This window comes from Balaenoptera physalus (assembly GCF_965194825.1).
Source record: "Balaenoptera physalus genome assembly, chromosome: 7".
Lineage (NCBI taxonomy): Eukaryota > Metazoa > Chordata > Mammalia > Artiodactyla > Balaenopteridae > Balaenoptera > Balaenoptera physalus.
In genome coordinates this window covers 43,568,171-43,595,511 of record NC_138886.1, presented here as the reverse complement: position 1 = coordinate 43,595,511, position 27,341 = coordinate 43,568,171, and positions in this window count along the sequence as shown.

The following is a 27,341-nucleotide window of genomic DNA, read 5'->3' as shown; positions in this document are numbered from 1 at the left end:
TGGGTTGGTGGGTTGGTTTCAGGTTTGGATAGACAGTTGGCTCAACAACATTTTTAATACCCAAGTTCTTTCATCTTTTCCATTCTTCCACCTGCTTATATTAGTTTTGTCTTCATTCTAGCTCAACCATGGTGATGAAATGACTGCCCTACTTGTACAAGTCACATCTAGCCCATCACTGAGCAAAAAAGAAACTGTCTCTTCCTTTGTGTTTCTTTCAAAAAATTTAAATTTACATAAAATTCACTTTTTGTTGTGCAGTTCTTTGAGTTTTGACAAATACATAGTCATGTAACCACTCCCACAATGAATATACAGAAGACGTCCATTAACCCCCAATGGGTTTTCTTTTTTTGTGCTGCCCCTTTGTAGGCAACCCTTTCCCCATCCCTAAATCTGGCAACCACTGATTTCTTCTGTCCTGGCCATTCTAATACGTGTGTGGTGATGTATCATTGTGGCTTTAATTTGCATTTCCGTAAAGCATAATGATTTTAGAATCTTTTCATGTGCTTATTTGCCATCTATATATCCTCTACAGTGAAGATTCTGTTCAAATCTTTTGCCCATGTTTTTATTGTGTTTTTATCCTTACTACTGAGTTTTTAAAAAAAATATTTATTTGTTTATTTATTTTTTTGGCTGCGTTGGGTCTTAGTTGCGGCGCACAGGATATTTCGTTGCGGCACGCGGACTCTTCGTTGTGGTGCGCGGGCTTCTCTCTAGTTGTGGCGCATGGGCTCTGTAGTTGTGGCACGCAGGGTCCAGAGTGTGTGGGCTCTGTAGTTGGAGCACTCAGGCTCTCTAGTTGTGGCACACGGGCTTAGTTGCCCTGCGGCATGTGGGATCTTAGTTCCCTGACCAAGGATTGAACCAACGTCCCCTGCATTGCAAGGCGGATTCTTAACCACTGGACCACCAGGGGAGTCCCTCTTACTATTGCGTTTTGAGAGCTCTTTACATATTCTGCATACAAGTTCTTTGTTGTGTATGTGTTTTGCCAGTATATCCTCCAAAGCCTGTGGATTGTCTTTCCGTTCTCCTATTGCTATCTTTTGTGAAGCAGAAGATTTTAATTGTGATGGAGTCCAACTTATCATTTTTCTCTTTTAATGATTATACTTCTGGTGTCGTATCTAAGAAGTCGTTGCATAACCCAAGTTTACAAAGATTTTCTCCTATGTTTTCTTCTAAAAGTTCTGTAGTTTCCCATTTAGATTTGGGATCCATTTTAAGTCAGTTTTTGTACAAAGTGTGAGGCACAGATTGAGGTTCATTTTTTTTGCAAATGGATGTCCAGTTTTTCAGAACCATTTGTTGAAAACACTATCCTTTCTATTTTGAATTGCCTTTATCCCTTGGTCAAAATTGGTAGACTTCATTTGTGTGGATTAGTTTCTGGACTCTCTGTTCTGTTCCCCTGAGTGTCTATTCTCTCACCAATATCAAATTGTCTTGATTACTGTAGCTTCATCATAGTAAATCTTGAAGTCAGGTAGTATGAGTCTGTCATCTTTTAGAGTCAGCTTCTCGGCCTTTACAAAAAAAAAAAAGAAATCTTTCTTTCTGGGATTTGATTAAGGCCGTGTTGAATCTATACACTGTAGATCAATTTGGAGAGAACTGACATTTTAACAATATTGAGTTCTTCCAACCCATGAACTCAGTATAATACACCCTTTCAGTTCTAAGAGTGAGGAAATTTTTCAAGAAAAGTCCCTGGAAGACTTCCCTCATGTCTCGTGAACTTGCATGGGTCGCTAAGCCCAAAGCCAGTCATTGTCAAGAGGAATAGGATTGACACGACGGGCTTAGAACAGTGTTTTGAAATTTGCCTCATGACTTATTAGTGGGTTGGGAAGTCAAATTCATTGGGTCAGAGTTATCATTCAAAAAAGAAATATAATAGAAGAAGCATATCAAAGCATAATGCACATTATAAAAAATGGATGTTGTTTTTTTAAGCTTTCTTTTCAATTTTCTGTAAAAATTACATAGAATGCATATGTGTACTGGGTTGCCATGTGAAATTTGTTTTTTACTCTGAGTTACAGTCTAAAAAGTTTATAGTGTCAGATTTAATTTTGAGCTGAGGATAGAGCCACCCTCTCTGATGGATAGAGACCTGAACAAAATATGGGTGTCTTAGCTAGGAAGAGAGGAAGACTAAATATTATTAAACAGCAAGCAACAGAGCTTGCTATACATCTCCTAACATTTTGTTCCTTCATAGTGAATTCTCTGTCTTTCCATACTTTCAGATTCCAGTTAATGAAAACATGCTGTTTTGCCCAAGTTGAAGGAACACAGATGTTCATGCAAACATAAATCTTCTATTGTTGTCCAATTAGGAGGAACTAAAAGAAAAAAGAAAAACTATTGGTTCTCTTTTGGAGATAGTGGTAATAGGAACAGCGATCCTTGACAATAATTACTTGACCTTGGAGAAAGAAATCATTTCAGTATTTCAGATGGACATTAATAGGTAATTAATCTGACAAAACAAAGAGAGTGTTTATACTCGTCAATGCAATATCACCACACTGACACTATTTAAAATTTTAAACATACTATACGAGGTTCCAGCTAATTCATTATGTGAGCCATAAGCCAAAGGTCTCTGAATGTAGTTTGGTGGATTCTTGGAGTCAAAATCTTTGAAGATAAGGAAAGGAATTTTGTTGCCAAATGCTGTTTCTTGGCAGTTGCCCTGTTACACCAGATTCTTAAACCTCCAAAACAATTTACAGACTTAGTTTCTGTCAACTCACAATTCATAATTTTGGTACAGGAATCACTTCTAAATGTCAGGAAATGAAGACATTTCACACACCTTAGAGAAATTGCATTTTGAAAAGTTTACAACTAAACATAGAGGTAAATGTCAATTCACAGAGCCTGGCCTGTGGGGTTGTGTGATCTCTTGACACATGAAGAGGGTCTTGCCTTCTGCCTCGTGTTGCCTTTAGTGCAGGAATGTCCTGAGTGATATACCTCGCACGTCCTCACGGAATAAGAATAGACTGGATTTGACTAGACCATTCCCCAGATGAATGCACTATTAAATTGGTCTGTTTCTAACTTGGTCAGAGGTTTCTGCAACAAAAGCTTCTTTTTTCCTTGGTTGTTTTCTTTATTGGGAAATTCATGGGACTCACACAACCACCCCATTGACTTACATATATGTAGAATAACCTTTCAGGTACATCCTTTACATCATACCTGCTTATTAGGAGCCAGTTACATTTTTTGGCTGAGGACCAGATTACTCAACTGGTAGATGTAGAGGCACGTTTGTTTCACAACTACAACCAAGAATGTTTTGTGAAGTAGTGATGGGGCAGGGGTAAAACACCCAAAAAACAACCAACTCCACGATCTATTTTTTAGCTAGCTTAGAATAAAAATCCCCCTTTTCTCCTTCCATATTAATTTCAATGCCAGCTAATTTTTGGAAACTTAAACAGTTACTTAAGGTCATGCTACAATTTAGTAGAAACTGGGAAATTTCACCTTTGTTGGACACAGCTGCTAACTAAGCAGTTGCGGGATTTTATACTAAGAGGCTTGTCACTTCAAATGACTTAAAACACAGCGTGAGAATATTGTAAAAATATATAGCATCTCTCTTCTGGATTGTCCTATATGTTTGAGAAATTTGAATAACTTTGTGTTACCCTGGTTAAATTTCATGATACTGAAACTGAGTTCCCCGGAAACCAAGTTCCCCTGCTGAGTTTCTGATTAATCTCTCTATCTAAAACTTTATTCCCTTTCTTGTCCCCCCACCCCCCACCTTGTTGCCTTCAGGATTGAGGAGTAAGGCCTATCCCTTTAAAATCACCAGATCACAAAGAGTTAAACACGTTTTTAGGAGTATTGGCTTAACTGAAGGAGGAACTTGGGAACTATGGGAGTGGGGGGGGCGGGGTACATACACAGTAATAATGGCTACAGTTCGTTCCCTGCTTCCCTTGTCCCCGGCATCGTACAACATTGTATACACCTTATTTCATTTTAATCTTCACCTGTGAGGTAAGTATTATTTATCCTTCAAAAAATCTAAGTAAATTGACCAACATCACACATCAAGTATATTTTCTTCATCTTAGCCTTCTTGAGGGCAGGGACGTTTTGTTGTTCATTGTATGTTTGAAATTTAGAACAATGCTTGGCGTGTAGTAGGTCCTCAATAAATATTTATTGAGTGCATGAATAAATGAAAGAAGGTATTAATCAAAGTGAAAAAGGTAAGATTAGAAAGTGGGTCTTTCAGACCTTGCCGTCTGTCCTCTTACTCTATTTCCACCACATGCCATAGCGTCCTCACGGGGTAGGAATGGCTGTCCTTCCAGCGTGATGGTTTTTGTGCTGAAGGCTCCCACCTGTGGGCTCCTCTTCCAACGCGTGAGGCTGTTGAGGCCAGTGGAGAGCAGCTTGCGCCTGCTGACTCTGGCTTTGATTTTGTCTAGGGCATCTCCTGGGTATTCCCTCCTGGAAAGCCTTGTATCGCCACCTTTGAGTCTTCTAGTGCAGAGAAAACAGTAAATTGGGCATTGCAGCAGAGGGAAACAAGTTGGTGGTGAGAGTGGATAGAAGAAAATGAAGACTCAGCCCCCAACCGAGGGAGCCCACAGTTGACACAAACGTTTGAAATAGCATGAACATGCGGGTTTCCTTTTTCTTGTGCAACTGCTGTTTGTCAGCAGTCCTCTCCACTTGCTGAGAACTAGGGGGTGGGAGGACAAGGGCACATCACGCAGTGCAAATGAAGACATTGACATTCAGGTGGGCTGAATTATTCTTTTGTCAAAGCAGAAGATGGAGCCCCAAGTCGGCAGATATAATAACAATAACAACAGTAATCCTTGTAGTTGGAAGACACAATATTATTTGTGTTGTTGATGATAGGGTTGGGGAAGGCAAAGAGACATGGTGTCTACTTCCTGTTCAAGACTTCTGAACCCAATCAGGTAACTTTCTAGTCCTCTGGGGGTTTTTGTTTTGTTTTGTTTTGTTTTCTGGTTTTTGTTTTTTTGTTTTGGCTTCACCGTACAGCATGTGGGATCTTAGTTCCCCGACCGACTGGGGATGTAACCCGCACCCCCTGCAGTGGAAGCACGGAGTCTTAACCACTGGACCACCAGGGAAGTCCCCAGTCCTCTGTTTAGAATTCCATGGAGTGGAATATGCACATTTCTGGGAATTGGCTGAGCTTTTTTTCTTAAGGTAAGACACGAAGGTGAAGAGGAAGAGAAAGTGTGGCAGAGAAGGAGAGAGTGCCAGAGCCCAAGGGAGCCTGGGATTCTGGCTTGGGCAATGCCATCACTGCTATAAAGGGAGAATCAAAGATCTGGGTGTGGGTTGTGTAAAAAAAAAGCAAGCGGCTGCCTGTTGGGGTGGAATGTCAATAAGCTTTGGTGCCCCAGAGAGCTGTGTTTGAATTCCTACTTTATCAAGCACCGGTTTTGTGTTTTAGAGTAAATCCCTTCATCCCTGAGCACGACCCGTAACTGCCAAGTTGGTGCTCCAGAAAAACAGTATAAACGGTGCCCGCAAATTGCCGTTGTCGTTTGTATGTGGCTCGTTGGTGGATTTTACTAATAATGCACCTTCACGGTGCTTCCTATTTTCAAGAGTTACTCTTACTAAATATATGCTCTGCTCTGTTGTTTCCCCGCTGCTGAAGCAACGTGGATGACGACAAGAAGCATACGAGCAAGTTTTTTGGTGGCGCGATTATTATTTAAAATATTTCTCCCTCTAAGTTTGGTTGCTCAGAAGACACTGACTGCTTTAGTCCCCCCTCTTGCATAACTTATTTTCCTCTGATACTCAGCTTCTTCTGTATCATGGAGGATATAACCTTTACCTTGCTTGGTATGTATTAGGTTCTAAATAAACAGCTCTAATAATGATGATAATTCTAATAGGGGTTCTGTGAGACTGAAGTCTTTCAAAAGCAGAACTTACTAACCTGCTTACAGAGTGGACAAGTGCTGCTGCTTTCTGTATAACCAAGGGAGCTTTCTTCTTACACAGCACAATCGAAAACAGGGTTGCTTTCCATAACCACTGTCCTGTTAGTGACTTTTTCAGTACAGTGGTGTTGAAAAGTTTTACTGCTTTCTGGACAATTCGCTTTTTTTGATATAACAAGTTTTCACCCCCAAGCACAGTAACTATATATTCTGTAAGAACTGCTATTTTGACATTATGGTTTTGGGCAAAGGCATACTCACCAATTCACTTGACACAGCAATTTCTAGTCAGAGAACAGCACTGTGCGCCATGTTTGAACATACCCGGATGTTCAGCTTTGCATGTGTGAGCCAAGCAAGAAGGATGACCGGGGAGTACCTTCTAGGACTCTTCATGCCTGTTATGCATGTATATTGTTACCATATGTTTCAAAGCAGTCTTGTGTTTAGCTTTTCTTTACGTCTAAATGTGTTTTTCCGTGCTATAATCTTAAGTGCATTTTGAGTGTAAGATAACTATGAGCCACAGAAGTTGAAAACAGTGTGGAAAAAATGATTCAAAAAAAAAAAAAGGAGGGCTTCCCTGGTGGCGCAGTGGTTGAGAATCTGCCTGCCAATGCAGAGGACACGGGTTTGAGCCCTGGTCCGGGAAGATCCCACATGCCGCGGAGCAACTAGGCCCGTGAGCCACAACTACTGAACCTGCGCGTCTGGAGCCTGTGCTCCGCAACAAGAGAGGCCGCGACAGTGAGAGGCCCGCGCACCACGATGAAGAGTGGCCCCTGCTCACCACAACTGGAGAAAGCCCTCGCACTAAACGAAGACCCAACACAGCCAAAAATAAATAAATAAATTAACTAAAAAAAAAAAAAAAAAAAGGATACACATCCCAAAGGATAATTCTCATTTACCTCTTCTACCACCCACCACCCATTCTCAAGACTGTTTTTCCTCCGTCAATGACTATAGTAAACTTTCACTAATTTACATTTTATGGATAGTCTCTGTTTACTTTCAACTTATCCTCTGTTGTTTAAACTTACCTCCAATGATGTCTTTTTCTATTTGTAGAAATCACTTGGGTATCTTGCTTGGGTTGAGCTAGAACACATCATACTTTTTCCCATTAAAGTTCATGGAACTATTTTTTCATTTAGTAGCTTCTCAGAGCATCAGGGTTTACAGGATGAGTTAAACTCATTCGGCAAAGAATACAAAAAGATCTGGATTCTGTATTGATATGTTCTAGCAACCAAGTGCTGAAAGCTTCTAAAAAGGGAGAGAAGAAGAAGACCATATAATAGTCGCTTGACTTTTGGACAAGGCATGGAACTACGTGATAACTTTGGACAAGGATAAAACACTCTTTTGGTCTTCCTCCTACCTCATTCATGTTCCAGTCCTTCTCAATCTCTTATATTGTCTCTTTCTGCTTTTCTTGATCTCTAAATGTGAGGGTCCCAGGCAGTGATGTGCTGGTAAATGTTTAACATCTGACTCTATGGGGAAAAAAGCCCTGACGTGTGGTGTTTGCCGGTTTTCATGGTGCAAATATTTACACTCTGGCTGGTTTCTAGCTATTAGCATCATGTTACTGAATGGGGATTTAGGAAGAGATGTGCTCAGTCAGCTCTCACCAGCAGGCTAGAGCCTGTTCCAGCTCACCACTGGCTCTAGAACTTAATCAGACCCTTTTTTTTTGTAGTTATCTCCTAGGTGATCTCCCCAAATTCCGTGTCTTTAAATACTACCCACATGCTGATGAATCCCAAATTAGATCTTATGCCCAGGCTGTCCCATTTGCACATATTCATATCCAGCAGCCAGCTTGACACGTTCATTTGGATGTAGCACAGGCGTGTGAAGTTTAACAAGAATAAAACAGAACTCTGGATTTCATGCCCGCTTACCTCGACGTCCTCCACCATCTCAGTGCATGGCATCGTCCTTCACCCAGTCACTTCATTCTAAACCCTCAGAAGCATTCTTGCCTCTTTCTTTCTCCTGTACCCCACGTTCAGCTCATCGGCAGGGCTCATTAGCTATGCTTTGAAAATTCATCCCGAATCACACTGATGTGTGTCCATCTCCAGTCCCTGCCCTGTAATGTAAGTGTGATTTCTCTCCTGTGGTGCCATCCCTGCCTCCGTTCTGTCCCTCGGCAGTCAGTTCTCTGCATAGCAGCCATAGGAAGTCTTTATGATAGAAATCATGTTCAGTCACTCCCTTGCTGAAAAGCCCCCAATTAGCTTATCATATCTGGAATAAAATTCAAACCCCGCCACCTCCCATGAGTCTCTACTACTTCCCGTGGCCCTTGCTACCTCTCCAATCTCAGCTCTCTCTACCCTGCCTTTTGCTCACCTGCTCTTGCTGCACTGGCCTGCTTGCTCTTATGAACGCGCCAAGCTTGTTCCAGCTCTGGATATTCGCATTTCTGTACCCTCTGTGTGCACATCTGTCCCCAAAGCCCTATCCCATGTCTTCACATAATTAGTCCACCTCATTTAGAGTCTTGCTCAAATGTTACCTCTTAAGAGAAGCCTTCCTTGACTACCACATGGCAAAGAGTTCCTTTCAACCCCCCCTACCAACCCTATACCTCTTTAGAGCGCTGTCACTATCTGATTTATATTATTTATCGATTTATTTCCACGAAAGCAGGATTTGTCTTGTTGTGTGCCGTATTTCCAGCATTATGAAGGTGCCGTGCACACAGTAGGTGCTTAATAAATACTTGCTGAATGAATAGATGTGACAAGAAATGAAGCCATCTACTTCCACACAGCTTACTGTCTGCATCAGGAGTCGCAAACTTTTTCTGTAAAGAGCCAGACAGTAGCTATTTTAGACTTTGTGGCCATACAGTCTGCATCACAATATTTGAACTGCATTTGTAGTATGGAAACAGCCACAGACAATACTTAAAGGGATGAACGTGGCTGTATTCCAATAAAACATTATTTACAATAGCAGGCCACAGGCCAAATTTGGTCTAGATGACCATGACTGTACCATTCTGCTATCTGCATTAATGTGGCCTTGCTATTCCACTGTCTTCATCACCACGACTTTTCTATTCCAGGAAATTCTTGCTCAAGATAATAAAAGTTGCAAATAGCTTTGGAAAAACTCAACTGAATGAACATCCGACTGTTCAACTTTTTGTTGGATAGCATCAAATGCCAGTTTTCTCTCTAAGACTCTTCAAAACTTACTGCAGAACCCTCACCTTGCTCTGTCTCCCAGTCCTAAACTATTATGTCGCAATCTTGCATTGAAAGACCTGCCTTCAACCAGACCTCAAAAACCTCATAAATATCTTAACTTGGCTCTCCCGACCCAGAGATGCCGGTAAGACTCTATCAACGTGACAATCTCCCTGAATGCAGTAAGCAAAAACTTCAGAGTTATTTGCTGGTGTATCCAGGGAGTCAGTCATAGTGAAAGATAATCCCAGAAGAGGTTATTATGTTGTTTCTGCTATCATAATTTCTTGGCCCCAAAGTAAAGGAGATATTCATTCATTCACTCACTCATTCAACAAATATGTATCAAGATCTTACTACACATCTGCCTTCGTATTAGCCAGTCCTGATATGAGTGTATAAGTACAAATCAGACAACTGTGCTTTGTCTAAATATGATAGAAAAAGGCAATCTTTTCCCCTAGTGATTTAATGCCTTTCATGTTTACGTTTTTGAAATTTAAAAAATTGTGTCACCAGGGGTTTTGACAGGGAAGCACAGTTTTTTACTCATTAAAAATGAGGACTTCTTGGTTTGCCCTAAGCTTTTTATATCTCCTTTTCTCCAGTCGCCTACGTTCACTGATCCAAGAGTTTTCTGGAGGAATGCCAAGCATGGCTGAAACATCAACTTTCTGACTACTTGGGGGAAAAGCAACCCTCATTGCCATCATCGTTCATGAAAACTCTGGAATTTATTTGCACAAAGAGCTCATTGAGAGCTGACAGGCCTGCTACAGCCATTCCTTTAGTCCCATGGAGGAAGCGTCAGAAAAACCAGCCAACCTGCTTGTGCCATTTCTGCAAACGCAGTGTTGGAGAGTCTGGGCCTTGTGGGTAACTGGCGGGCCTGGCTGTCCTGATGGGCAGAGGCCACAGAGCAGCCTGGGGAGCAGCCCAAGGCGCAGAGCCAGGGCCTAACTCTGCCAACTGAGGCAAGTCACTGAGCCACCCGGAGCCTCACGTCCTCATCTTGGAAAGGCAGATGGGAAAAAAGAGTAGCATCTCACCCGCTGGAAGCTGGTGTTTATCAGCTGAGAAAATAGAGACAGGATTGTTGTGTAAATCTGACTCTATTCTCAAATGCCCGTCATTATTATTTCATTAAGGCAGTGGTTGGAGCTGTCCTTTCAGCAGTTCTACAAAATCTGCCTCCCCTCCATCCCACCCCCCGGCCCCTACCGGCAACTGTCTTCCCTGAAGGGCCACGAATAGAATAGCAATCTTTGTTCTCTTCTTGTTTGGACTCTTTTTTTTATTTTTATTTTATTTTTTGGTAATTTTTTTGGCTGCGCCACACAGCCTGGGGGATCTTAGTTCCCCGACGGGGGGATCAAACCTGTGCCCCCTGCACTGGAAGTGTGGAGTCTTAACCACTGGACCGCCAGGGAAGTCCCTGGGCTCTTTTAAAATGCAAGCACCTCCTGGAAGGCATAATACACCAGAGCAATCCAGACTAAAACACACGGGGCTTCTCGAATGTTTTCTTTCTCTCAGGAGGGATCAGGTGGCTACGGATGGATAATGAAGACAAGGATTACTAAAAAGTCTGGAAAAGTCATTTTAAAAAGGAGGAATGCCTACTGAATATCAGAATTGTAATAGCCTTGCAGATTATGAGGACCAGTGGTTTTTGAAGTGAAATCTTAGGCAGGTTCCTTTTATATAAAACAGAAAGAAACAAAGCTGGAATGGGAGTTTCACTCACCATCACAGCCTCTCGCGGATGCCTCTGCAACCCACAAGGGCCCTCTGTGGAATTTCAAGGCTCTGAGGAGCAGAGTTGGAAAACCTCTGCTACTTAGCCTCCACTTTGTCTAGCAGAGGCCAGTGCCCTCCCAGAAGAGAGATGGAAATATAGCCACTCTCCTAATCTAGGGCTCATGGCTGTACATAAAAACAAAATAATCCTGATGAACATTTGCGATCTTACTATATGCCAGGCTTTGGGCTAAATTATATGCATTGTCTAATTTAATCTCCAGAACAACCTTGAGAAGTAGATAATCTTTTCCTTCCCATTTTACAGATGAGGAAATGGAGGCTTAGGATAAAAATCTTAGTAAGACCTCAGACTGAGGCCTTTGTGGCTCTAGGGCTGATATTCTGAACTCCATCCTGTATTTCCTTCCATCATACTGTTTCCCTGAAGAATATTTTTGTCTCTTCCTGACCCTTATCACCACAGATGTCATGTAGAATTTCTCTAGACTCTAGGTTTGGATTTCAATGGAGATTTGTCTGCAGCACACAATGTCTTCGGTCTGGATTTATGTTTTAGAAGAGGGAGAAAGAGTTTGAATCGAAATAGAAAGTTCTTTTACGGGTGTAACAAGTAAGTGAGCATACAGTCATAGGCACAAGATGAGGTTCTGTTTTCCTCCCATTTAGCCAACTTCGGGTCATTATTTTTTTCCTTTTCAAGTTTAGCATAAGCTTACCGAATAAAAGAAGAGGGGAAAAGTTGACGTACTGCAACAAACAAAATACCCCACCTTAAAATCTGAAATTCAGATTGGAGAATCACTCTGCAAAGCAAAATAACATTGGGTCCCTTAAAAACAACTCGCAAACTTAGCTCATCATGGCAACTTTTAAGTGATCTCTAACAGAGAGAAAGAGAAAGAGAAAGAAAGGAACCAAATGAATAAGGACATTCTTCTTTCAGTTTAAACAGCGTCAGACAGAAGTGAAAAAATACTTGATTCCCTTACTGGCAAGAACAGATAACCATTTTCATATTAGTCACCAGCAGAGTCATCATTCACTTGGTTCTGACAGCTACAGAATTATAAAAATAAGAGTATTTTAGAGCTCTGAAAATTCTGCCCAAGGATGAGCCAACCACCCTTAGAGATAGGAAGATGGAAGAATGGAGCGACTGACAGGCAGGCGGTGCACAGTGGTTTTAATGGGCTGTTGTCTCATTCCTTCCATTCACAAGAGCTCTTTGTATGTTAGACACACTAATACTTGGCTTTGGCATTACACATTTTTTTAAACCATATTTTTTTGTCAGTTGGTTTTTACCTGGAACATTTTCCAGATACGGGTTTTCACTTATTTATGTTTAAGTATGTCTGTCTCTTTAAAAATAGCTTTTGGGATTCCAGTCCCAGTTAAGAAGGTTATTTCTCATGTCTACATGATACATGTCCTACGTTTTCTCACACTGTTTTTTTTCTTCTTTTTTTTAAGTTTGCATTTAAGCCTTCCTTCTTTATACAGTTGGTACCATTTTGTATTCTGTGAGATACAAGTCTACTTTTACTTCCTTTTTGGGACTTAATAGTTGTGCTAGCATCATTTATTAAATAACCCATTCTTACCTCCATGAGTTGTAATAGCACTTTTGTCAAGTGTTAAATTTCCATATATAATTAGATGTCTTTCTGGCTTCTCTGTTCTGTTCCACTAGTGATTTCTCCACAGTACTCTGTTGATTTTATTATAATACCTTTTTACTATTCTTCTTTTTCATACATTCTTGGCAATTCTAGGGCATTTATTCTTCCATAACAATTTTGAGAATTGTATTCATGTTTGTGGTAGACTGAATAATGCCCCCTCCCCCGACAAATATGTCCACCTCCTAATTCCTAGAACCTGTGAATGTTACTTTACTTAGTAAGAGGGACTTTTTGGATGTAATTAAGTTAATGATTTTGACATGGGGAATGATCCTGAATTATCCCATGGGCCCAATGTCATCACAAAAATTCTTATGAGGGACACAGTAGGAATCAGAGTCGGAAGAGAAGGCAGTGTGACGATAGAAGCACAGATAGGAGTGGTGTGCTTTGAAGATGGAGGAAAGGGCCACAAGCCAAGGAATGAATACAGGTGGCCACCAAGGCATATAGGTGGCTGCAAGAAGCTGAAAAAAGCAAGGAAGTAGATTCTTTTCTCAAAGCCTCCAGATAGAACCAGCCCTCCCAACACCTTGATGTGAAACTGATTTTGCACTTCTGACTTCCAGAACTGTAAGACAATAATTTTGTGTTGTTTTCAGCCACTGAATTTGTGGTAATTTCAGTAGAAAACTAATACAGTGTTACAATAGAAATCACATTAAATTTATATATTGATTTTATGAAAAATGGCATTTTGTTTCTTTTTTTTTACTAGACTTATTCTGAAATATTTTATATCTTGCCATTATTGTGAACGAGACATTTTTCTATGTTTCTACAATACTTTTATGTAATTATTGTTAGGATTTGAGAAAAGCTACTGATTTTCAAATATTTATTGCTTGTCCAACCATGTTGCCAAATTCTCTTATCTTGTTACCTGTACTTGATTCTCTTGGGTTTTGTTGTCATAGTTTGCTTTAAATTTTTTTTTTTTATTTTTAGGAAAGCAATCACATCATCAGCAAAAACAAAAAGAGCTTTATTCTTACTTTCAAATGTTAGGTCAGTTATTTAATGTTGTTGCGTTAATAAGTTTGGGATCTCTTCCAAGTCAATTTTTAGTCGTAATGGTGATGGTGAGCATCCCTTGGGTAGTTTCTGTTTAATTAAAATGGTTTTAGCATTTTGCATGTTAGGATATTATCTGTCATCAGTTTGGTAAATAGCCTTTATTATATTAATTCTTTAATTCTTATTTTACTCATTGGGAATGGCTGCTACTTTACTAAATACATTTTAAACATCTAAAGATATGATCATATGGTTTTCCTCCCTTAAAGGACTGATGCAGTAGATTGTGTTTAAACTTCCTGGTACTGAACCACCCTTGACTTTGTGGAAGAAGTCATGATCTGGTTTTTGTTTGTTGGTTTGTTTTTTTGATACATGACTGGATTCTACTTGTTAATGTTCTTGAATCTATACTTGAAATTTTCTATAATTTTCAATTTAAAATTTTTCAGCTTTAAGGTTTTTTTGTTTGTTTGTTTTGTCCGCACCCAGCGGCATGTGGGATCTTAGTTCCCTGACCAGGGATTGAATCCGTGCCCCCTGCATTGGGAGCGTGGAGTCTTAACCACTGGACCACCAGGGAAGTCCAGCTTTAAGTTTATTTTGACTTTATAAAATGAATCGGAGTCTTTTTATCCTTTTCTATGGCTGAGAGTAATTTAAATAAAAGTAATATTGTCAGACCTTTAAAGGTTAGATAAAACTCAGCTAGAAATTCATGTCCGGTGAGTTTTCAAACATTTGTATTTCCCTCCTCTTTCCCACCCAGCTTTAAACACCTAGAGTTTTCTGATATAATTTAGTATTTTATTTCTATATTGTCATTGGAATTATTCTTATAAATCTTTCATTTCAAGAGCCCTCATTTAGACTTACCTATCTCTAGTCAGGATCTTTCTATTTAATATATATACATGTATAAAGATTCACTGCTTACCAGTCACTCTTCTTTTTTTATCTTCTCCCATATCGAGATTTATATTCTGATTTATTTGATGTTTGGTTTGTCTTTCTGAGTATTTTCCTCAGATAGAGTACATCACAGATAGACTGACACGCTCTCTGAAAGCTGGCATGTCCCTCCTCATATATATTTTCTTTCACTCTCACAGACTAATGAAATAATGCCAGGGTATGGAATTTCTCTCAGTACTGTGTAATGATATTTCACTGTTTTCTGGCTTCCAGTATTGTGGTCTGATGTGATACCTGTCTGATTATTTTCCCAGTGTAGATAACTTGTTTCTTCTATCTGGAAGTTTATAAAATCTTCTCCTTATCCTTAGAATTCAAGACTTTTATTGAAATATGGCTAAATATGTGTCTTTTCTCCCAGTACTGCATTTATCTAATGACTAACAATGTTGGGCATCTCTTCATATGTGTATTGGCTATTTGTCTGTCCTTGGAGAAATGTTTATTCAAGTGGTATGTTTATTTTTTAATTGGGTTATTTGCCTTTTTATTGTGGCTGTTAGTTGTGTGTTATATGTTTGTGTTAGTTATTTGAACCCATGGCTTCCCAGTGTTTTCTGGATTTCTTTTTTCATCAGTGATCACATCAGCCCAGCAATGATCACATCACATCAGCACACAACGAGGTCCACATTGGTCATAGTTAATGATGTTCACCAAAGGAATACATTCTTTATGTTTCGTCAGAAGTTGGAAAAGGTACTTTATGACCTTAATGTAGAATGGCAATCAGTTATTTGGGGCTCAGTGAGAGAAAGAAAAAGTTCTCAGAGCTCTGAATTTACATTTTGAAAGAATCCAGGTTTTCATAGCATAGACTCTAAGGAAGTGAGACTTGAAGTGAGTTTTTCAATTAAGAATCTATTACAGTAACCTAGGTGAATGGTGAATGTGTTTGGGCTGTGGGGATAATGGAAGATTATAAGTGATCAGGTAGAATGAAGAGGATTTGCCACTAGATTGACAGTGGTGAAGAGAGAAAGAGAGGAGTCAAGGAAAGCTCTAAGGTTATTGTCCTGCGAAACTGGAAGAATGGAATCATTCACTGGGTTTAAGATGACTGTAGGAGAAACAGTTTGAGGAGTAAAATTAAGGGTTCTGTTTTTAACATGATAAATGTAAAATTTCTATTAGCTATCCTAATGGGAATATTGAGTAAGCAGTTGGATCTCTCTGCTGGAATTCAAAGGAAAAGTATTGGCTGAAGAGAAAAATTGGGGAATTATTAACAGTTAGATGGCATTTAAAATCATGATATGGTGTGTGTACACACACACACACACACACACACACAATGGAATATTATTCAGCCTTAAAAAGATGGAAATTTTGTCATTTGTGACAACAGAGATGAACCTGGAGGGGATTATTCTAAATGAAATAAACCAGACAATGAAAGACAAATGCTATATGGTATCACTTATACATGGAATCTAAAAAAAAAGAAAAAGGTTGAACTCATAGAAATGGAAAGTAGAAAAGTATTTTTCAGGGGCTTGGGGGTAGAGGAAATAGGAAGAGGTTGGTAAAAGGGTAGAAACTTTAAACTATAAGATGAATAAGTTCTGAGGAACTATGTGATATGGTGATTATAGTTGATAACACCATATTGTGTAATTGAGATTTGCTAAGAGAGTAGAAGTTGAATGTTCTCACACAAAAGTAAATATATGAGATCATGGGTGTATTAATTAACTCAATGGAGGGAATCTTTTCACAATGTATGTGTATATCAATCAAATCACCATGATGTACACTTTAAATATCTTACACTTTTGTCAATTATACCTCAATAAAACTTAAAAAAAAAAGAGAGTCATGATCCTGAATGAGGTTACCTAAGGAATGAGTGTTGTATAGAAGAGAAGAGATTTGAGGTTGGAAAATGACGATGAAAAAGCAGAGGAGGCTAAGAGAAGGCAGTCTGTGAGATACAAGGAAAACCAAGAGAGACGGATGACCTAAAGCCCAGTGAAGATAGTGCCTCAAGAAGGATGGAATGATCGGTTTGGTCAGAGGCAGCTGAGAGGTGGAGTAAGTTGAGCTGGAGAAGGGACCTTTGGATTTGACGATATGGAAGTCATTGGTGGAGTTGATGAAAACTGTTCAGCTGCAGGGGTGGTGATGGAAGTTTGATTGGAGTAGGTTCAAGAGAGAAGTGAATAAGGGATTAAAATTTTGTTCTATTATTATTATTGGCACTTCAAATAAAAATGTTATATTTCTTAATACCGAAACCTAGTCATACTCTGGTAGGTAATCTCTGCTAATTTAAATTTAACACCCATTATTTTAAAAAATACTTAACTAAACCAGCTATTGAAGACACCCACAAACACACTTCACAGAACCAAGTACAAGACATACTGTGATCCTTTTGGATTTCTTTTGGAATATTTGTATAGGAAAGCGAGCAGCTTTAGTGTGAAGGGCAGCAGAGAAATGGGGCAGTGACAGGAGGGGGCATGGGTTCTCTTTTACAGATGGGGGGAATATTACCGCATAGGCGGTGGAGAGAGAAAAATTGATGCTACAGCAGCAAGATGGAGCCGATTGCTGGAGCAGCACCGTTGTGTAGATGAGAAGGTAGCTAGTGGGAATCTAGCCACAAGTGGCAGGGTTGACCTAAGATAAGGAACCCTTGTTTCAGCCAGAGAAGCCAGAAGAAAGGAAGCATGTAAGTGTAGCGAGGCGGGGAGGTTGTGCAGGTCGGGGTTGGGGTGTGTTCTTGCTCTTTGTCTAGTTTGGGCTCAACAGTGACCTTCCGCTCATTTACTGATTTTGTTTCGTCCGAAATTATTTCATTTAGAGAACAGAGTGCTTTGTGTGCTACACTTGAATCTAAGCACTCTTAACTATTTTCATATTTAAGATAGTATCTTCCTGCTATAGCAGTGCTGTTTCTCTGGGTATGTCTTCTGTTTGTTCACGTCCATCTTCCTCTCTCTTAGTGTTGGTGCCTTGAGATGAGTTGTATTTTTCTTTATTGCCTCTTGGGGATGAGATCTAGTAGCTTGGGTACTAGAAAGCTTGGGTAGCATGCAGAAAACTTGACCTCTGTTCACCTGTTGTTTCAAGGCAGGCAGGTGCCAGTTCCTGCTGAGGAATGCAGAGGAAAGTTCTTTTCTCCCCCTTTCATCCTCTTACATTTGCTCAGACTTGGGAGCAGAGAAAACCCAACCCATCCGTTGCCGGACTTTTCAACACCTTGTGCCTCAGGAAGAATGGGCACATTTATGTGGGCAAGTTTAAATCCCCGGCCACTCTCTCGGCAGGATCCCCTCTTTTCTGGTCCTCACCTGGTGCTCTTGCACTGTGGTCCAGGTAGTTGTCCTACTTATGGTGATGAAAGACCTGCATACTTTCCTTCTTCCAACCTTTAAAAGTTGCCAGGGCCTTGCTTGCACCCAGTACCCTATAGGCTCCTGCAGCCATTTCACTTAGGAGGGTCCGGAGGCAGGGAGCATAGGGCAGAGGGAGCTCCCCGATTCCGTTTGTAAGGCACTTCGGCGGTCTACTTGCTTTTCACGTTTGGTAGACATTTGTTGATTATTCCCCGTGTGGCAAGCACTGTGCCCGTTTCTCGAAGTATGTCCTGCAGAACATTAGCTATGCAGGATATTAACAGGTGTGTCATGGGAAGGCTGACTTTATGGTTAGTTGGTTCAAAGAAAAGTGAAAGAAGTTACTGCAGGACCTCTCCTCTAATTTCCAGTATTAATGGGAACACTCAACAGCTTGTCACATTTCTCAGCAGTCTCAGTGTTATTTGAACCATGAAAGCTTTTCTTGAGATATATTTAACAGAACACATCATGGAACAATTGTTCCTGGAACGAACTTTGGAAAATGTTGCATTTGGGGTGAAGCTAGGTGAGCACATATGTATTACACCATACTCCAGACCAGGCTCTTTGTTTTATGTTGTATGTACATGACCTCACTGTTACTTGACCACAGTCCTATGAGGTAGACAGCACTAGGAATATGAAACTCCAAATAATGGCAGAGTTAGGATCTGGCCTTGTTCTATGATACCACTGAAACGGGAGGGAAGGGGGCAGGGCACAACCTTTAAATGAATGACATAGCCATAGGACATGACAGAAACTGGTTGGAACCAACTAGGTCCAAGATGGCGGAAGATTCAGCTTCCAGTAGACCTTGAGCCTCATTATACGCTCATTGTAATACAGTAGCTAAATGGCACATCCACCAGTGCCATGACAGTTCTGAGGCCAACTATAAACGATCAAAAAGTGGTGGTGGCCCAATTTCTGGAAATTCCCGCCCCTTCCCTGAAACAATTGGAATAATCCTCCCACTCATTAGCCTATGAAATTACCCAGCCCATAAAAACGAACACACCATGTTTTGGGGTCTCTCGCCTTCTGAGATGGCCCACACTCTGTCTGTGGACTGTGTTTCTCTCTAAATAAATCCACTTCTTACCTATCACTTTGTCTCTCACTGAATTCTTTCTGTGATGAGACTTCAAGAACCTGAGCTTCATTAAGTCCTGAGACCAGGTGTGTGATCTCAGTTGAAAGACCGTGGGTTCAAGTCCCAATCTGAGTTGCACAGTTTCACCACCACTTCACCACTTCTCCACCAACCTATTGAAAATTACATGAAGAACTTTAAAAATCACTTCAGTATAGCTTAACATTGTAAGTAAACCACTTCAGAAACCTGCTCCAGAAAGAGTGTATAGTTTCTAGACTGCCACAGGAGAACTGTCTTTTTGTTGCTTCTTTTCCCAGAATTTAGAGGAGACATTCAAAATGTTTTTGAGTTCTTCAGTGTCTTCTTTTGGAACCATGCCCAAACAATACATATTAGAGTAACACTGGCTCCTATAACAAAGATAAACAAGAATGGCTAATAACTCAAACACAATAAAAGTTCACTTCTCATTCATTAACAGTCCAGGACGGGGATTCTGGTCATCAGGGGAAGGTTCTGCTCTACACAGACTTGTAGGACTTCATCAAATGGTGGCTCTGCCATTTTCTTTTTTTTTTTTTCCTTCCCTTTTAAAAAATTTATTTATTTATTTATTTTTGGCTGCATTGGGTCTTCGTTGCTGCGCGCGGGCTTTCTTTAGTTGCGGCGAGCGGGGGCTACTCTTTGTTGCGTGTGTGTGCTTCTCATTGCAGTCTTGTTGTGGAGCGTGGGCTCTAGGTGCGCGGGCTTCAGTAGTTGTGGCTCATGGGCTCTAGAGCACAGCCTCAGTAGTTGTGGAGCATGGGCTTAGTTGCTCCACTGGCATGTGGGATCTTCCCGCAACAGCACTCGAACCCGTGCCCCCTGCATTGGCAGGTGGATTCTTAACCACTGCGCCACCAGGGGAGCCCAATTTTCAAAATATTATGTCTCAAGCCACACTGGTGAGATGGGGTGTTGCTGCCTCAGGGAGTACCAGTGGCACACACCACTTCTACTCACAGCTTACTGCTAGAACTCAGTTACGTGGCACATCTAACTGCAGGGGTGTCTGGGAGATATCATCCAGCTGTGTGCTCAGGAAGAAAAGAAAACTTATTCTGTTGGACAGCTAGTAGATTCTGCCACACCAACCGGTGAAAAAGATACCTACCAAAGCTTTCCCTGAGCATCTCTTTAAGATCAGCCAGTAATAATTGTAATGATGACGATGATTTAAAAAATGGAAAAGTGCTTATAATTCAATAATAGGTATTTACCAAATGTATGAAATGTGCAATATACCATACTAAATGCTTTACATCTATTATCTTTAATCCTCTCATAAATCCTAAGACAAGGGGGAATATTAACCCTGTTTGATACAGAAGGAAACTGAGGCTTATGTCAGATTGAGTAGCAGAGGCCAGATGTAGAACTCGGTCAGTCAGCTTCAAAGCCTGTACATAACCTCTATTCTATACTCAGAAAACAACTGCATGCTAGGATTACAGCTGTTTAAAAGGAAGCACATGAAAAGACTCAAAGGAGCACACAAAGCGCGTAATAGTCATTGTGTCCAGGTGCGCAACTTATATTTTCTTCTATTTTTTAAAACTATGCTTGAAGAAACCTTTTCCTGCTTCAGACCTTTTCAGTGGGATGGCATTTTTCTTTGAGTGAAAGGAGGAGACTAATTTTACCAATTAAAATGTGGCATTTAATAAAACAAATAAGACAAATCACCTTCTTGATAATAATGGGATGGGGAATGTGACCTTTTCTTTTTCCTGGAACTTGCTTTTGTATAGTCTCTCTGGGGCTTGTCTGTGGCTATGGACTAAGAAAAGGCTTCTTGGTCGTCTTGTTTGGAACGGGCGTGGCCTTACCTTGTTCTCCACCTGAGTGGGTAACTTACTGGAAAGGGCATTCTGTTTGCTGGGAAAGGGGATCCACGTGGGAATCCTACAGCTTAACATTTTCCTGCCATCATCACATTGCATCTCTTGATGTGGTGTAATCTTTTCTTTCTCTTTTCTATTGCTGTTGTTCTCCTTAAAACTGACAGCTAATTTTGTTTCAAAATGAATTTTATTTTGAACAGTCTTAAACTCACAGAAACTGCAACAACAATACAAAGAATTATTTTTCCCTCAAACCATTTGATGGTAAGTTGACTACATGATACAGTATCCTCCCCCTCTCCCCTTATGTCAGTGGGTATTTCCTAACAACAAAGACATCCTTTTACAAAAGCACAATACACTCATTAAGATCTGCAAATCAACATTGTTACGACTCCAGACCCCATTCAAGTGCTGTCTATCGTCCTGCGTCCGTTACAGCAAAAGGATCCACCTCAGAACGCCTCGTTGCATTTAGTTGTCAGTCACTTTAGTCTCCTCCAGGCCCATTTTTAAAAAAATTGAAGTATAGCTGATTTAAAATGTTGTGTTAGTTTCAGGTATACAGCAAAGCGATTCAGTTATTTTTATATGTATGTGTGTGTGTGTGTGTGTGTGTGTGTGTGTGTGTGTGTGTGTATGTTCTTCTATATATATATAGAATATGTATATGTGTTCTTTTCCAGATTCTTTTCCATTATAGGTTATTACAAGATATTGAATATAGTTCCCTGTGCTGTATATAGTACGTCCTTGTTGTTTATTTTATATATCTGTTAATCCCAAACTCCTAATTTGTCCCTCCCCCCTCCTTTCCCTTTTGGTAACCATAAGTTTGTTTTCTATGTCTTTGAGTCTATTTCTGTTTTGAAAATAAATTCATTTGTATCATTTTTTTAGATTCCACATATAAGTGATATTATGTGATATTTGTCTTTCTCTGTCTGACTTACTTCACTTAGTACGATCATCTCTAGGTCCATCCATGTTACTGCAAATGGCCTTATTCTTTTTTATGGCTGAGTAGTATTCCACTGTATATGTATACCACATCTTCTTCATCCATTCATCCGTCGATGGACATTTAGGTTCCTTCCATGTCTTGGCTGTTGTATGTAGTGCAGCTATGAACATTGGGGCACATGTATCTAGGCCCATTATTTTATAGACTTCATTCAATCTGGTTTCATCCGATATAAAATTTAGTTTATGCATCTTTGGCAGGAATTTCTCAAGTGCCACTTTATCCTTCTCTTTGCATCCTATCAGGAGCACAGAACAGAAGAAGGGAGCTGTCACCATAGATAACTAGAGTATGAACGATGTGTGCTATACAGGGAGGAACCAAGTAAAATCTGTTTGCTAAAATTCCTCTCTGGGTCCCATGGTCTCTACATGACCCAGAAAACATTTCTTTACCAAACATTTGCTTTTCCATCTTCATGTAAATTGCCTTCCTCCCCTTTGGAGTCCCAAACCACTACTTCCAACATCCTCTTTTGCCTTTAGCTGAAGATGATATTTAAGGTGAGGGTTTCAGCCATTTTGGTGAGTTACTCAGTTCTCCTGGCTCTCTCCCATGTATACATGTTATTAAACTTTTATGTGATTTTCTCCTGTTAATCTGTCTCCTGTCAATTTAATTCTCAGACCAGGCAGAAGAACCAAGAAAGGTAAAGGAAAATTTCTTCCTCCCCAGTACTATCTGTGTATGTTGAGAACCATGAGTTTACCCCAGATGCATCCAATTCCTATCCAACATCATGGAATGTATTCTAGTTTTCTTCTTTTCCATATGGTAACTCCCAACTCCAGCAGTAAGAAATTCGGCTCCCAATATCCTTAAATCTCCTTATTTGCTCAATCCCCTAGTATTTAGTGAATCTCCGGTCATGGCCCCTGCCCCCTTGCTGCTGTGTATTCCCTCCTCACGCTGACCTGCCTACCCCACCTTGTGGAAGGGAAGCCGTCCCCACCCTGCTCAGACTCTGCCACCAGCTCCTGCTCGGACACCCTCGTCATCCCACTGAGGTGTGGATTCCCTACATAGGACCAGCGCCCTGTGCCTTTGCCTTCCGTGCCCTCTCGGGCTGTGCTGCCCACACGAGGCACCCCCTGCTGTGTTATGCTGTCCTCACCCGGCTGGGTCTCCACGTCCCCAGAGCAGCTGCAGGGCACCTTCCTCAACCCACTCAGCCCACTCGCCATGGGGATGCTAAGTTCCCCTTTTTATGTGTGCCCTAAAGGGGAGCACAGTTTGCCGCCCTAAAATATATCTCCTGAGCATGTTAAAACAAAATTCAACTGAGTAAATTTGAACACATAATTGGCTTTATTAAATAATCCATGAATTGGGCAGCATCTCGTCTAGTAAATAGAAGCGTTCTCCTTGGGGTTGTACAGAATGAAAGGTTTTTATAAGAAGAAGGTGGGGAGGGGGCAATTAACAAAAGAAAAGAAAAGATTTTTAGGTCAGTTCATCTTCTTTTGGGGTTGGAGGAAGACTGGAATGACATGGGTTTTATCATGCAGATTGCCTCTTTTTTTAAAAAATACATTTATTTATTTATTTTTGTCTGCGTTGGGTCTTTGTTGCTGCGCGCGGGCTTTCTCTAGTTGCGGCGAGTGGAAGCGACTCTGTTGTGGTGCGCGGGCTTCGCATTGTGATGGCTTCTCTTCTTGCAGAGCACAGGCTCTAGGTGCATGGGTTTCAGTAGTTGTGACGTGCAGGCTCAGTAGTTGTGGCACACAGGCTTAGTTACTCCATGGCATGTGGGATCTTTCCGGACCAGGGCTCGAAGCCGTGTCCTCCTGCGTTGGCAGGCGGATTCTTAACCACTGCGCCACCAGGGAAGTCCCTGCCTCTTCTTTTGCCTGTGAGCTTTTGCCCACGTGACATATTACCTTATTGGTGCTGACCAGAAAATTCTAAACTGGTTGATTAAGATTACATTTCTGGTGAAGGTCGAAACCGCAGTTAAGTTAGGTATTAAATCTAGGTTTGGTATCATGGGCTTTAGCATACGTGATACCATTTTGGGCTTCTGCTTTCCTCTTTAACAGGTGCAAGGATTTAGGCTTGTTATTTTAAAGAAACAGCAGACCTGGGAGAAGCTCTGAAAACTCAACAGAAGTTACCCTTCTGAAAGAAACATTTACATTTATGAGGGAAATCTCCTCTGGTAAGAGTGTCTTCCTCTCTGTACCTGGAAGAGGAGGGAAGAGGAGGAGGACTAAATTTCTAGAAACTCTTATTAGTGGAAAAGGCACTAACTTAAATCTGCATAACAACCTTACCCTTGTTTACTGTGCTTTGTCTGATCATCTCCCATAACTGGCTCCCTCACCCAGCATCTTTCTTTTGCCTTTAGCTGGAGATGGTATTTAAGGTGATGGCTTTGGCCATTTCTGGGAGTGACTCAGTTTTCCTGGGTCTCTCCCATGTATACAGGAGGTATACATGTCATCAGACTTCTGTTGTTTTTCTCTTGTTAATCTGTCTTTTAGCACAGGAGGTGTCTCAGCCAAGAACCTAGAAGGGTAGAGGGAAATTCTGCCTCCTCACCCCCCCAGCCCTTCTCACCATGCTCGGACTCTGTATCTATGCCAGGCTGTCTTTGCATGATGCCCTCCTCACTGTGCTGAGGATCCCATACCTGGCATGGGCATCCCTCTTACAGGAGGACCTCCTTGGCGACCTAGGCTCTGATACAGCCTGTGCCTGGCTGTCCCAAGGGATACATTCCTCACCCTGTTCAGGCTGGACACCCTGCCCTGGGCTACCACCACCTCCTCCAGCACTGGTCCCCAACTTTCTCTGCCCCACCGATTGGCTTTAGGGCTGAAATGTTCTAGTGGGAAAGGGGAAATGAAGAGGAAAAATAAGAAGAGAAGCTGTCTTTCTTAGCCTATGATATTGTGAGATATATATATATACATATTCTGGTGACCAAAATATATTTCTCATATATATGTGGTCTTTATTCATGGTTCCTGGTTCACAGCTCCCCAAATCCTTGTAATTTCCTGAGGAACTAGAGTAATGGGAGCATCTTTTATTATAATATTTGGTCTCTTGTTCTCAATTCCTGAAGTCTTGTTATTCATAACAAACCCCTTTCCACCACAACTGGGCTCATTTGTTAATGAGGTAACTTTCGGAAAGCACCTAAGGCTGGGGGAGCTGGTAGCAGGGGAATCAACCATGAATAGAGGGTTGGATCTTTCAGTCCCACCCCCTGATTTCTGGGGAGGGGAGAGGTTGAATCAGTCACCAGTGACCAGTGGTTTAATCATTCATGCCTATGTAATGAAGCCTCCATAAAAACCCAAAAGGAGAGGGTTCAGAGAGCTTCCAGGTTGCTGAACCAGAAACCTCCATGTGCCACTGTGCCAGACCCCAAACTATACAAGGACAGACACTCCTTTGTTTGGGGTCTCCTCCTCTGTATCTCTTCATCTGGTTGTTGATTTGTATCCTTTAATATCTTTTATTATAAACTAGCAATCTAGTGAGTAAACTGGTTTCCTGAGTCCTGTGAGCCTCTGTAGCAAATTAAACCCAAGGAGAGGATGGTGGGAACCTCCTATTTATAGCCACTGGCTCGGAAGCGCAGGTAACAACCTGGACTTGTGATTGTCATCTGAATGGAGGGCAGTCTTGTGGGACTGAGCCCTTATCCTGTGGAATTTGATGCTGTCTTTGGGTAGATAGTGTCAGAATTGAATTGAATTGTAGGACACGCAGCTGGTGTCTGTGAATTGCTTGGTGGTGTAGGGAAAATCCCTCCAAACGTTGGAATTAGGTGCAGAAACCTCACAGCTCTAAATCATCACTATGACAAACTCTGAGTTGACTCTTAAGGTTCTGCGCTTCTGATCAAGTTTATTTTGGAGACCATCTCGGGGCACAAAGTTGAAGATCTGGGTGATTAGAGCTTCAGCAGATTGGGCACCAGGCTAGAGGTTAGGAGGCCTGGCATCTAGTCCTGACCCTGCACTTTGCCAGGGGTATGAAGCCTGTTCCACCTCTAGCCCTTTGTATAAATGGGGTGATAAATAAACAAAATGATCAATAGGTAAGACGCCCAGTAGGAGTCCTTTTTCTGCACATATAAAATAGAGATGGTTGTTGTGAAGGTGAAGTGAGGTAAGGCATTCTGAAATGTTTTGAAAACTATAAAAACCTATGCATATGTGACATTTTTATTAGAAAAAGATTTCATCAGGAAATATTAATGTAATGCAAACTTTTAGCAGGACAATCCTATTTTCTTTATGACTTAGAAAATTGATGAGACCAAAACATATCCCAGTACACAGAGCTGAAAATGTGTGCTGGGGAAATAAAATACAGGATGCCTGGGTGGGGGGTTGGGCAGCACATGCTGGATCCTGCTGAAACCAGAACGCTGTAAGTTTATGGAAGAGCTTTGAAGAACTTCCAATTTAATACAATTTGCATATTTATCAATTGATTTATTATAAACTTTCTAAGAGTAAGATTTTGTTCTTCAATGATACCCAAGTTTACTCCTCTGTCTCCTCTGTGGAAATTTCCTCTGTGCACTGACACTGTTGTAGCTGCTTCTAGGACTTCCTTTTTCATTACTGTTTACCATCCACATATGTGTGGTATGTAATTGAACTATCTCCTATTTCAGCAAAAGAAGCCAACTCAATGGGATCTCTAAATCTGAAAATTCCTTGATTCCCAAAGCTTCCATTTATGCAAAAGGAATGAATTTAAGAAGTTTTCCCATATATTATGAACAAAATTCCTCTCTGGCATTTTTATCAGTGATTCTAATACATATTTAAATTACTTCTCACTTATTCTTGAATGCTAGAATAATGAATTAATAAGCACAGCTAAGCCAAAAAAGGGGCCCTGAGGCCACCAGCCCTGTATGGATTACAAGTAAAGACTGGCTTCTAATGTTGCTCTATGTTAGAGGGATTTAGGCTTTATTTTTTAAAGATTCCAGAAAAACCACAAGAGAAGTTCAGCACTGTTCAAAAGAAGAAATAAGGTCGAAGTTTAGGGAAGACAGAGTTGAGAAATCCCCACATTTGAGAAAGCTAGAGACAGCATGAACATTGCAAGGAAGTGGTCAGTTCTAGCAGACAGTGGGGCAGCACGAGGTTGAAAGGAGATGAAAACCACTGACTCATGGCCTCCTCTTCCATTTGGCAGGCTGCCAAGTGCCTTAACACAATTTTTATTTTTTTAACATCTTTATTGGAGTATAATTGCTTTACAATGGTGTGTTAGTTTCTGCTTTATAACAAAGTGAATCAGTTATACATATACATAAGTTCCCCTATCTCTTCCCTCTTGCATCTCCCTCCCTCCCACCCTCCCTATCCCACCACTCTAGG